Genomic DNA, 9,529 nt, shown 5'->3' on the forward strand with positions numbered 1-9,529 from the left:
AGCAGAACAACCCATGAACGCGTTGGAAACAACACCGGAGGTGGTGCGGGTACATCCTCGCCTCTCGCCACCCCCATGTCTCGAAGCGGTCGGTCTCGTCGTCCCTTTGCCCATCGGGTCCGGTGAGATGTCGGGATCAACCTCTTCGAGGCAAAACGAACAAACCCTCGGCGCGAATCGCGCCAAGGAATCGAAACGAAGAAAGGGGCACGTCTTATGTCGTCGCACCGTTCGCGGTGTCGGTGCTTCAGTGATGTTGTTCTCTTGTCGAAAAATATATAGAACGACTCTCGGCAACGGATATCTTGGCTCTCGCATCGATGAAGAACGTAGTGAAATGCGATACTTGGTGTGAATTGCAAAATCCAGTGAACCATCGAGTCTTTGAGCGCAAGTTGCACCCCAAGCCATCGGTAGAGACACGTCTGCTGCTGGGTGTCACGCATCGTCGCCCCCATCCAACCATGAGCCCTCGAGCCTCGGTTGGACCGCGGCGGAAATTGGCCTCCGTGGGCTCCACGGTAGGTGGTTGGCCTAAATTTGAGTCTGGGCGACATCATCGTCATAGCGATCGGTGGTAATTACGTAAGCAACCTCGTTCGAGTCGTCTTGGCGTTCGTCGATCGAGACCCTTGAACCCTTCGGCATCGCAGGACGGTACTCGCATCGCGACCCAGTCGGTCGGGATTATTCATGAGCTTAAGCATATCAATAAGAGGAGGAAAAGACACTTACGAGATTCCCTAGTAGCTGCGAGTGAGCAGGAAAAGCCCAACGAGAATCGGTGCCATCGGCGTCAAATTGTAGTCTGGAGAAGGGTCTCGGTGGCGGACGGGCCCAAGTCCTGGAAAGGGGCGCCGGAAGGTGAGAGCCCGTCGTGCGGACCTGTCGCACCAAGAGGCGCCTCTGAGTCGGGTTGTTTGGGAATCTGACCCTAATCGGTGATAAATTTCGTCCAAGGCTAAATCTGGCGAGAGATCGATGTGAACAAATGCAAGTGAGGAAAGATGAAAAGGACATTGAAAAGGGAGTCAAAGAGTGCTTGAAATTGTCGGGAGTGAAGCGGATGGGGGCCGGCGATGCGCCCCGGTCGGATGTGGAACAGCGAGAGCCGGTCCGTCGATCGGCTCGGGGCATGGACCAACGCGGGACGTTGCGGTGGTCTAAGCCCGGGCATTCGATACGCCTGTGGAGACGTCGTCGCCTCGATCGTGGGACTCAGCACTCGTTGTCTTGGTGTGCTTCGGCACCTGCGTGCTCTGGGCGTCGGCCTGCGGGCTCCCCATTCGGCCCGTCTTGAAACACGGACCAAGGAGTTTGACATGTGGGCGAGTCAACGGGCTAGAAAACCCGTAAGGCGCAAGGAAGCTGATTGGCGGAATCCCTCACGGGTGCACCGCCAACCGACCTTGATCTTCTGAGAAGGGTTCGAGTGAGAGCATGCTTGTCGGGACCCGAAAGATGGTGAACTATACCTGAGCGGGGAGAAGCCAGAGGAAACTCTGGTGGAGGCCCATAGCGATCTTGACGTGCAAATCATTAAATCGACTTGGGTATAGGGCGAAAGACTAATCGAGCAGATCTAGTAGTTGGTTCCTCAAAGTTTCCCTCGGGATAGCTGGAGCCCTTAGCGAGTTCTTTCGGGTAAAGCCAATGATTAGAGGCATCGAGGCATGGCGCCTCGACCTATTCTCAAACTTTAAATAAGTAGGGCCAGTGCCAGGTACTTGTTGAGCCGTGCCACGGAATCGAGCTCAAGTGGGCCATTTTGAGTAGCGAGCAGGCGATGCAAGATGAGCCGGAGCCGGGTTCGGTGCCCAATCTGCGCACTAACCTAGAACCCACAAAGGGTGTTGGTCGATTAAGGCAATGAGGATGGTGGTCATGGAAGTGAAATCCGCTAAGGAGTGTGTAACAACTCACTGCCGAATCAAATATCCACGAAAATAGATGGCGCTTGTTGTGACCTACTCTGTTAGTCGGGGCAAGGGCCGAGCCCCGATGAGTAGGAGGCACTGGCGGTCACCGTAAAACCCGGGCGCGAGCCGGCGGAGGCGACCGTCGGTCAGAGATCTTTGTGGTAGTAGCAAATATTCAAATGAGAACTTTGAAGGCGAAGGGAAAGGTTCCATGTGAGCGGCACTTGCACATGTGTTAGTCGATCTAAGAGGCAGGGAAGCCGTCCGATAGTGTGTTAAAATTCCTAAACCGGGATCACGGTGGTGGCAACAGCGTTAGAAGTCCGTGAGCGTCGTGAGGGCTTCGGAAGAGTTATCTGTTACATTTAACAGGCGCCCACCACAGAAGCAGTTCGGTAGGAGGTAGGGTCCGGTGGCCAAGAAAAACCTTGCTGCGTCACGTGGTGTCGATATGCCCTCGGTGGCCCTTGAAAATCGGAGGACTAAGTGCCGATTCGGCGCGGTCGTACTCATAACCGCATCAGGTCTCCAAGGTGAGCGACCTCGGTCAATGGAACAATGTAGGTAAGAGAAGTCGACAAAATAGATCCGTAACCTCGGGAAAAGGATTGGCTCGAGAGAATTTGATGCAGGGGACCCGTCCCAAACCCATCATTTGTCGATTACCTTTGCTCATTGCTCTCTCGGCGAGAGCGGATCACCGCGATGTCGGCCGAGAGACGGACTGGAACAGCTCCTTGGGGCCTTTCTCGAGCGACGAACGATCGACTTCGAAACTAAATACGGACAAGGGAATCCATTGTTTAATTAAAACAAAGCATTGCGATGGTCCTGCGGATGCTCACGCAATGTGATTTACGCTTGATCTCTCGAATGTCAAAGTGAAGAAATTCAACCAAGCGGCGGTAAGCGGCGGGAGTAACTATGACTCTCTAAGGTAGCCAAATGCCTCGTCATCTAATTAGTGACACGCATGAATGGATTAACGAGATTCCATCCACTGTCTACTATCCGGCAAAACCACGACCAAGGAGCAGGCTTGGCATAATCGTGAGGAAAAAACCACATTAAGCGTGACTCTAGTCGACTTTGTGAAATGACTTGAGAGGTATAGGATAACCGGGAGCTCTCGGCGAAATTGAAATACCACTACTTTTAACGTTATTTACTTATTTCATGAATCGGATGAGTGCGGCCCTCTTTTGGACAAGGGCGGCTTTAAGGCCGATCCGGGCGGAAGACATTGTCGGTGGGGAGTTTGGTGGGGCGGCACATTTGTTAAAGATAACGCAGTGTCCTAAGATGAGCTCAACGAGCAGATATCTCGTGTGGAACAAAAGGGTAAAAGCTCGTTTAATTACGATTTCCGATGCGAATCTGAGCCGTGAAAGTGTGGCCTATCGATCCTTTAGACCTTGAAATTTGAAGCTAGAGGTGTCGAGAAAAGTTACCACGAGGATAAGCGGCTTCAGCGATAGCGTTCATAACAACGTTGCTTTTGATCCTTCGATGTCGGCTCTTCCTATCATTGTGAAGCGAAATTCACTAAGTGTTGGATTGTTCACCCACCAATAGGGAGCGTGAGCTCGGTTTAGGCGTCATGAGGCAGTTAGTTTACCCTCTTGATGGCAGCGTTTCAATAGTAATTCAACCTAATGCGAGAGGCAGTTGATTCGCACAATTGGTCATTGCGCTTGGTTGAAAAGCTAGTGGCGCGAAGCTACTGTGTGTCTTTGGATTATGGTGAAACGCCTCTAAGTCGAAATTTTGGCTAGAAGCGATGCCGCACCCGTCGCCCGTTGCCGACCCGCTATAGGGCCCCCAGCCCTCAAGGGCATGTGTCGTGGTGTGCGATGGCGGGCGGACAAGTCGCAGTGCCTCCACGGGCGTAATTCCCCTTGAGTGGCGGGTAGAATCCTTTGCAGACGACTTAAATACGTGACGGGGTATTGTAAGTGGCAGAGTGGCCTTGCTGCCACGATCTACTGAGATTCAGCCCTTTATCGCTTCGATTCGTCCCTCCCCTATCGCTGATCCGATCCCCCCTCGTTCTATTGCACGACCCAACCCTGGGGTCCCTAGGTGGGGGACATGGTGTAAGGAGTTAGTCAAACACGTGGCCATACAACCCTCTTCGGCGAACATGGCACAACGGGGGCCTTGTTGGTGCGGGTGCGAGCTCCCCACTGTTGGTGACTTGTTCAATTTTCTGCCCTGCCATGCCATCATGCCATATTTCATGGACCCAACATTCGGCTTCTTGTATTTGTCTTGGGCCAACAACAAAATTTTCAGTTAAAAACACTAAGTCGCTAAGTGGAATTGGCCCAAAAAAACTGTTCGCGTTTCAGACATGTTGGGGAGCTCCCCACAGCCAGCACCTTGATGGTTCAGACACTCGGGAGCCTCGCGCAGCACCGGCACCTTGGTGCCTCGGATGCGCTGGAGCCCCGAGCAGCATCGGCACCTTGGTGGCTCGAATGTGCGGGAGCCTCGAGCATCATCGGCACCTAGGAGGTCGGATGTGTCAGAGCCTCGAGCACCATCCGCACCTTGGTGCCTCGGATGTGCGGGAGCCTCGAGCACCATCGGCAACTTTGGCCCCTGTTGGTGCGGAAGCGTTGGGCTAAAAAAAGTGTCTCTGTTTCAGACGTATGGAACCTAAAAAAAATGACCCTGTTTCAGACACATGTATGTCGCCTGGTAGCGCATTGACCAAGTTTTTTTAGCTCTTTAGGGGAGAAGTGATATTGAGCGAGTAGGGGTTATCCAGGGCATTACCTACGCCCATCGCATGCCCGGAAGTCGGTGCCCTCTACCGGTTAGGTTCCCGGCGGTGCTCCGGTGAGGCATCCCAGAATATACGAAAAGGATGAACCGAGTCCCTCCCCAATACCAAAGCTAGAATTCAAATATCATTACATGTTTGGTACCCAATAATATGAATGAACCATCCCGGTCCCTCCCCAATCCAAGTGTAGAATTCGGATACCCAACAATGAAGGAATCATCCCGGTCACTCCCCTTTCGCAACAAGAGCCTCAAGCACCTTGGTGCTCGGATGTGCGGGAGCCTCGGCCACCATCGGTAACCCTAGTGCTCGGATATGCGGGAGCCTCGACCACCATCGACACCTTGGTGCTTGGATGTGCGGAAGCCTCGAGCACCAAACCTAAAGTTGGGCCCCTGTTGGTGCGGGAGCGTCGAACTAAAAAAAGTGTCCCTGTTTCAGACACATGAATGTCACCTGGTAGCGCAGCAGCAAAAAGCTCTAGCGCGCGTTTTGTGTTTTCTCCAAGATTCTGGCGTTTCTGTTTCTTGCTTTTGTTTCGTGTGTGTCTGCCTTATTCGTCTTGAATATTATGGCAGTACAGGGGTTTTGATTGTGTGGTTCCTTTTGGTGATTGTCTTTTCCGGTTTTGTTTTTCTGATTCTGATTGATGGTGGGGTTGAGTTGATTGCGAATGGTGTCAGACGGTGTGACGATCGGTGACAAGTGTTCTTGCAGAGTTTTGCTGCGTCGTGGTTCATGCTCGGGTCTTACCTGATGGTTTTTCGTGTTGCTTTCGTTTTCTTTAGTGGATAAGGGTTTTGTCCGCTGGTTTTCACTGCGTGTGGGACCTGCCTGTCGTTTTTGTCAGTTTCTTGATTTTATTTTCGTCTCTATTTTTTTTTTTTCGTTGACTTCTTGGGTTTTACGTAGGTTGTGTTGCTGGGTGCATGGTTATGCATGGTTTTACGTTATCGATTGGGATTTGACTGATTGCCACCGTGGCCCATACGGTGGTTTTGTCTTTTAAGTTTTTTTTTTGATTTTTCGTATCCATAAGTTACTTGGGGGTTGTTCTGCATGGTTTTTACGTTCTTTTCTGGGGTTGTGTCTTTTAACCTGATCGTCAGGTTGTGTTCGCTTGATTCTTGGTAGTTTCTGTTTTGTTTTTCGTTTGGTTTTGTATGTTTTGTTGGTGTTTTGTGGGTTTTCTCTTGGTTTTGTGCCCTGCGTCTCGGTTGGTTTTTGTTTGTTTAGGCTCGTTTCTTTTCGACCTGTTGGAGGTGTGGGGGTTCTCTCTTGGTTTCTTGACGTCATTTTTTTTGTATCTGCGGGGCTGTCGCCCTTGGTTTTTATTTTGTGGTGGTTCCTTTGGCTCTCCTTTCTGGTTCTTTTCGTGTTTGGCAGGGTTAGGGGCTGACGCGTAATGGAGGAAAAGTCGGACGATGGAATCACTCCTATGACGGAGGAACTAAATGACCTTCTGGCGAGGCTTAATTTTTCTGAAGAAGAATCAGTCCAAATTATGTGCAAAAAGGATGATCATAGTGGACGTTGTTTCGAGTCGTGGGCGATCGGTAAGATTATGGCGACAGAGATCCCGAACAGGGAGGCTATGTACAGAGTCTTCAAGTCGCTATGGTACACGAAGGAAGAGGTGGAGTTTGTTGCGTTGAAGGAAGGGGTGGTGATCGTGAAGTTTGGATGTCAGGAGGACCGCAACCGCATTTTGAACCTAACGCCGTGGCTATTTGATAGGTGTTTATTCTCAATGCTGCCTTTTGAGAAGGGAAAGGACATCGAGTCTTATGAGTTTGGGTGGTCACCATTTTGGCTCAGGATTTATAACGTCCCCTTAGAGCTTATGGATCGACAGACGGCGCTGGATGTTGGAAATGCGGTGGGCGAGTTGGTGGCGATAGACTGGAAGGACCGGAATGGGGGGTGGACAGAATTTTTCAGGATAAAAGTTAAAATAAATGTCCTAAAACCCTTAAGGAGAGTTGTGAAATTGGTGGATAGAGAGGGGTTGGAAGTGACAGGGGTTATAAAATATGAACGGCTCCCAGATTTTTGCTATGCTTGCGGACTAATAGGACATTCGAGCAGGAGTTGCAATTACAATAAGGAGAGTTTGGCGATGACTGAGTCAAGACTACAATATGGGGGATGGATGAGGGCACCAACTGTGAACTTGACCCAAAACAAAGAAATAAGGAGAAATGGAGTGGAAATTGTTAAACAAATTGCCCAGAGAAGTGATGATAGGGAGGAAAGCCAGTCAAACTCGAGGGGGAGAGTGGGCAGATGGGACAGGAAAAAAAGGATAAATCTGGGGAAGAAGAGACAACGTCTATCTCACCCGTGGGAAAAAAGTTTCATAGAGTTATAAGGGACGGTATGGGAAGGTTTAAGAGCAAACGAAAGAGACATAGAGGCTTAGAAGGAGGAATTTTGGAAGAAAGTCCGGCAAAAATGGCAGAAAGGAGGCTGTTAGAGAGTCTTTCACCTTTAAAGGCGGTGGCTGGTGACCAGCCCCGCCAAGAACAATGAAAATCTTATGTTGGAACTGTCGGGGGGTTGGAAACCCCGCGACAGTTTGCGAGTTAAAGTAACTTCTCGTTGCTAATGCTCCTGATATTGTTTTCCTGTGCGAGACCAAAGTCCATGCTAATGATTTGTCTCGCATTCGTTTTTTATGTAGGATGGAGGGGTGCTTTGCTGTTAACTCGGATAGGAAGAGTGGTGGTATGGCCCTGATGTGGAGGGAAGGTGTGGATGTTACGATCCAGAACTACTCTAAATACCATATTGATTCGGTGGCTGGCAGGGAGGATGGGGAGAAAATCCGGTTCACTGGCTTCTATGGGCACTCTGATCTTAATCTTAGAAAGGAAGCTTGGGAGATGTTGAGAAGAGTGAAAAATACGGTGAATGAAGGATGGATAGTGGGGGTGATTTTAACGCTATTTTAAACGACTCTGAAAAGGAAGGGGGTCGCAAGAAGCACAGGGCTATTATGGACGAGTTCGGGGATATACTGGAAGAGTTAAGCCTGAGGGATGTGAAAACGTTCAATGGCTGGTTCACCTGGTCCAATAATAGAGAAGGAAACAGGCTGGTGAAAGAAAGGCTGGATAGGTTTGTCATCTCGGACGTTATTATGGAAAAAATGCCGTTCCTCGCTTCCTATGTTGTGCGCCAGTCCAAGTCTGACCATGAAGCCATCCTTATGGATCTGTTTGGTAATAAGCCGCATGATAAGGGTAATGACCCGAAGATTTTCTTCAGGTATGATCGGTGTTGGGCCAAGGAGAGGGAGGCTAGAGACATCATTTCTGGTATTTGGTCAATCGAGGGTCCAAATCTGTTGGGGAAGATGGAGCGGGTCAGGGAAAGGTTAGGCCCGTGGCAATACAAATGGTTTAGAAGAATGAAAGACAAAGTTAAAAGCTTGGAGAAGGATATCGGGAGACTCATGGATAGTCCGATGAACGAGAGAACTACCGTTTTGCTTAAGGAAGCTCGCTGCAAGTTGGGCCAATTGTATGATACGGAGGAGCAGTATTGGGCGACTAGGTCGAGATCCCAGTGGCTTAAGGAAGGGGATAGAAACACTCGCTATTTTCACGTTCGGGCTTCGGGGCGTCGAAAGAAGAACAGCATTGAAAGGCTTAAAGACGAGCAGGGAATATGGCACGAGGACAATGAGGAGATGTGTCACGTTGCTTGGGAATATTTTAATGGTTTGTTCAAGACTTCCCTTGAGGTGGTGGAAGATGGTGACCTTCATGTTATTCCTGAGAGCATTAACGAGGAAACGAATAGGTGTTTGACCGGGGATTTTACTGAGGAGGAGATTATGATGGCCTTTTCTCAAATGGATCCTCGTAAGGCTCCTAGGATTGATGGGCTTTCGGGGAGCTTTTATAAGGATTATTGGTCAACTGTGGGCAAAGATGTGCTGAGCATGTGTCAGGATATTCTTAATGGCCATAGGAGTGTTGAGCCTATTAACGAAACTCTTATTGTGTTAATCCCTAAAGTTAAAAACCCTTGTGTTATGGCTAACTTTCGTCCTATTAGTTTATGCAGGTTTATTTACAAGATTGTTTCGAAGACCCTTGCGAACAGACTAAAGGCGGTTCTTCATTCGTGCATTAGCCAGAATCAGAGCGCTTTCGTCCCAAATAGAATGATTCATGATAATATTTTGGTGGCTCATGAGATTATGCACTACCTCGGGAGCTCTAAAAATGGCCCTAACAAGGGTTGTGTGGTCAAGCTCGACATGAGCAAAGCCTACGACCGTGTAGAGTGGAGTTTTCTTAAGAATGTCATGATTAAAATGGGTTTTGTTGAGACTTGGGTTAACAAAATTATGGACTGTGTATGCTCGGTTCGGTATAGAGTTAAATGTAACTCTAAGATATCCGACATCATTATACCGGAGAGAGGGCTCCGGCAAGGGGACCCGTTATCCCCGTATTTATTTCTCTTTTGTATGGAAGCTCTGTCCCGCATGTTGATTCATGCTCAGGAGATAAAAACTATTAAGGGTATCCGGGTTAGTAAGGACGGCCCGAGAATAAATCACCTATTTTTTACTGATGATGCTTTATTGTTTGTCGAGAGCAGAGATAGGCGAGTAGAGCATTCTCAACGATATTAGAGTCCTTTGAAAAGATGTCTGGCCAAAAAATAAATTTGGATAAATCGATGATTTATTTCAGCCCTAATACCTCCGGTTCTGATCGCATGAGATTAAGCAGTATCCTTAAGATGAGGGTGGCGAAAGCCTTGATACTTATTTGAAATTTGCCTATCTCGATTAGCAAGA

General features: G+C 49.1%; 1 non-coding gene and 1 pseudogene across 1 annotated transcript; both read left to right on the top strand.

The window, feature by feature from the left end:
* Positions 1–285: 285 nt before the first annotated feature.
* LOC128041453 (5.8S ribosomal RNA) lies at positions 286–441 on the top strand. The gene has a single exon (XR_008196475.1). It is a non-coding gene; the product is annotated as a 5.8S ribosomal RNA (ribosomal RNA).
* Positions 442–667: 226 nt separating this feature from the next.
* LOC128041510 (28S ribosomal RNA) lies at positions 668–3,936 on the top strand (annotated as a pseudogene).
* Positions 3,937–9,529: the final 5,593 nt, after the last annotated feature.

The sequence above is a fragment of the Gossypium raimondii genome, chromosome 5 (genome assembly GCF_025698545.1).
Source record: "Gossypium raimondii isolate GPD5lz chromosome 5, ASM2569854v1, whole genome shotgun sequence".
In the NCBI taxonomy this organism is placed as follows: Eukaryota; Viridiplantae; Streptophyta; class Magnoliopsida; order Malvales; family Malvaceae; genus Gossypium; species Gossypium raimondii.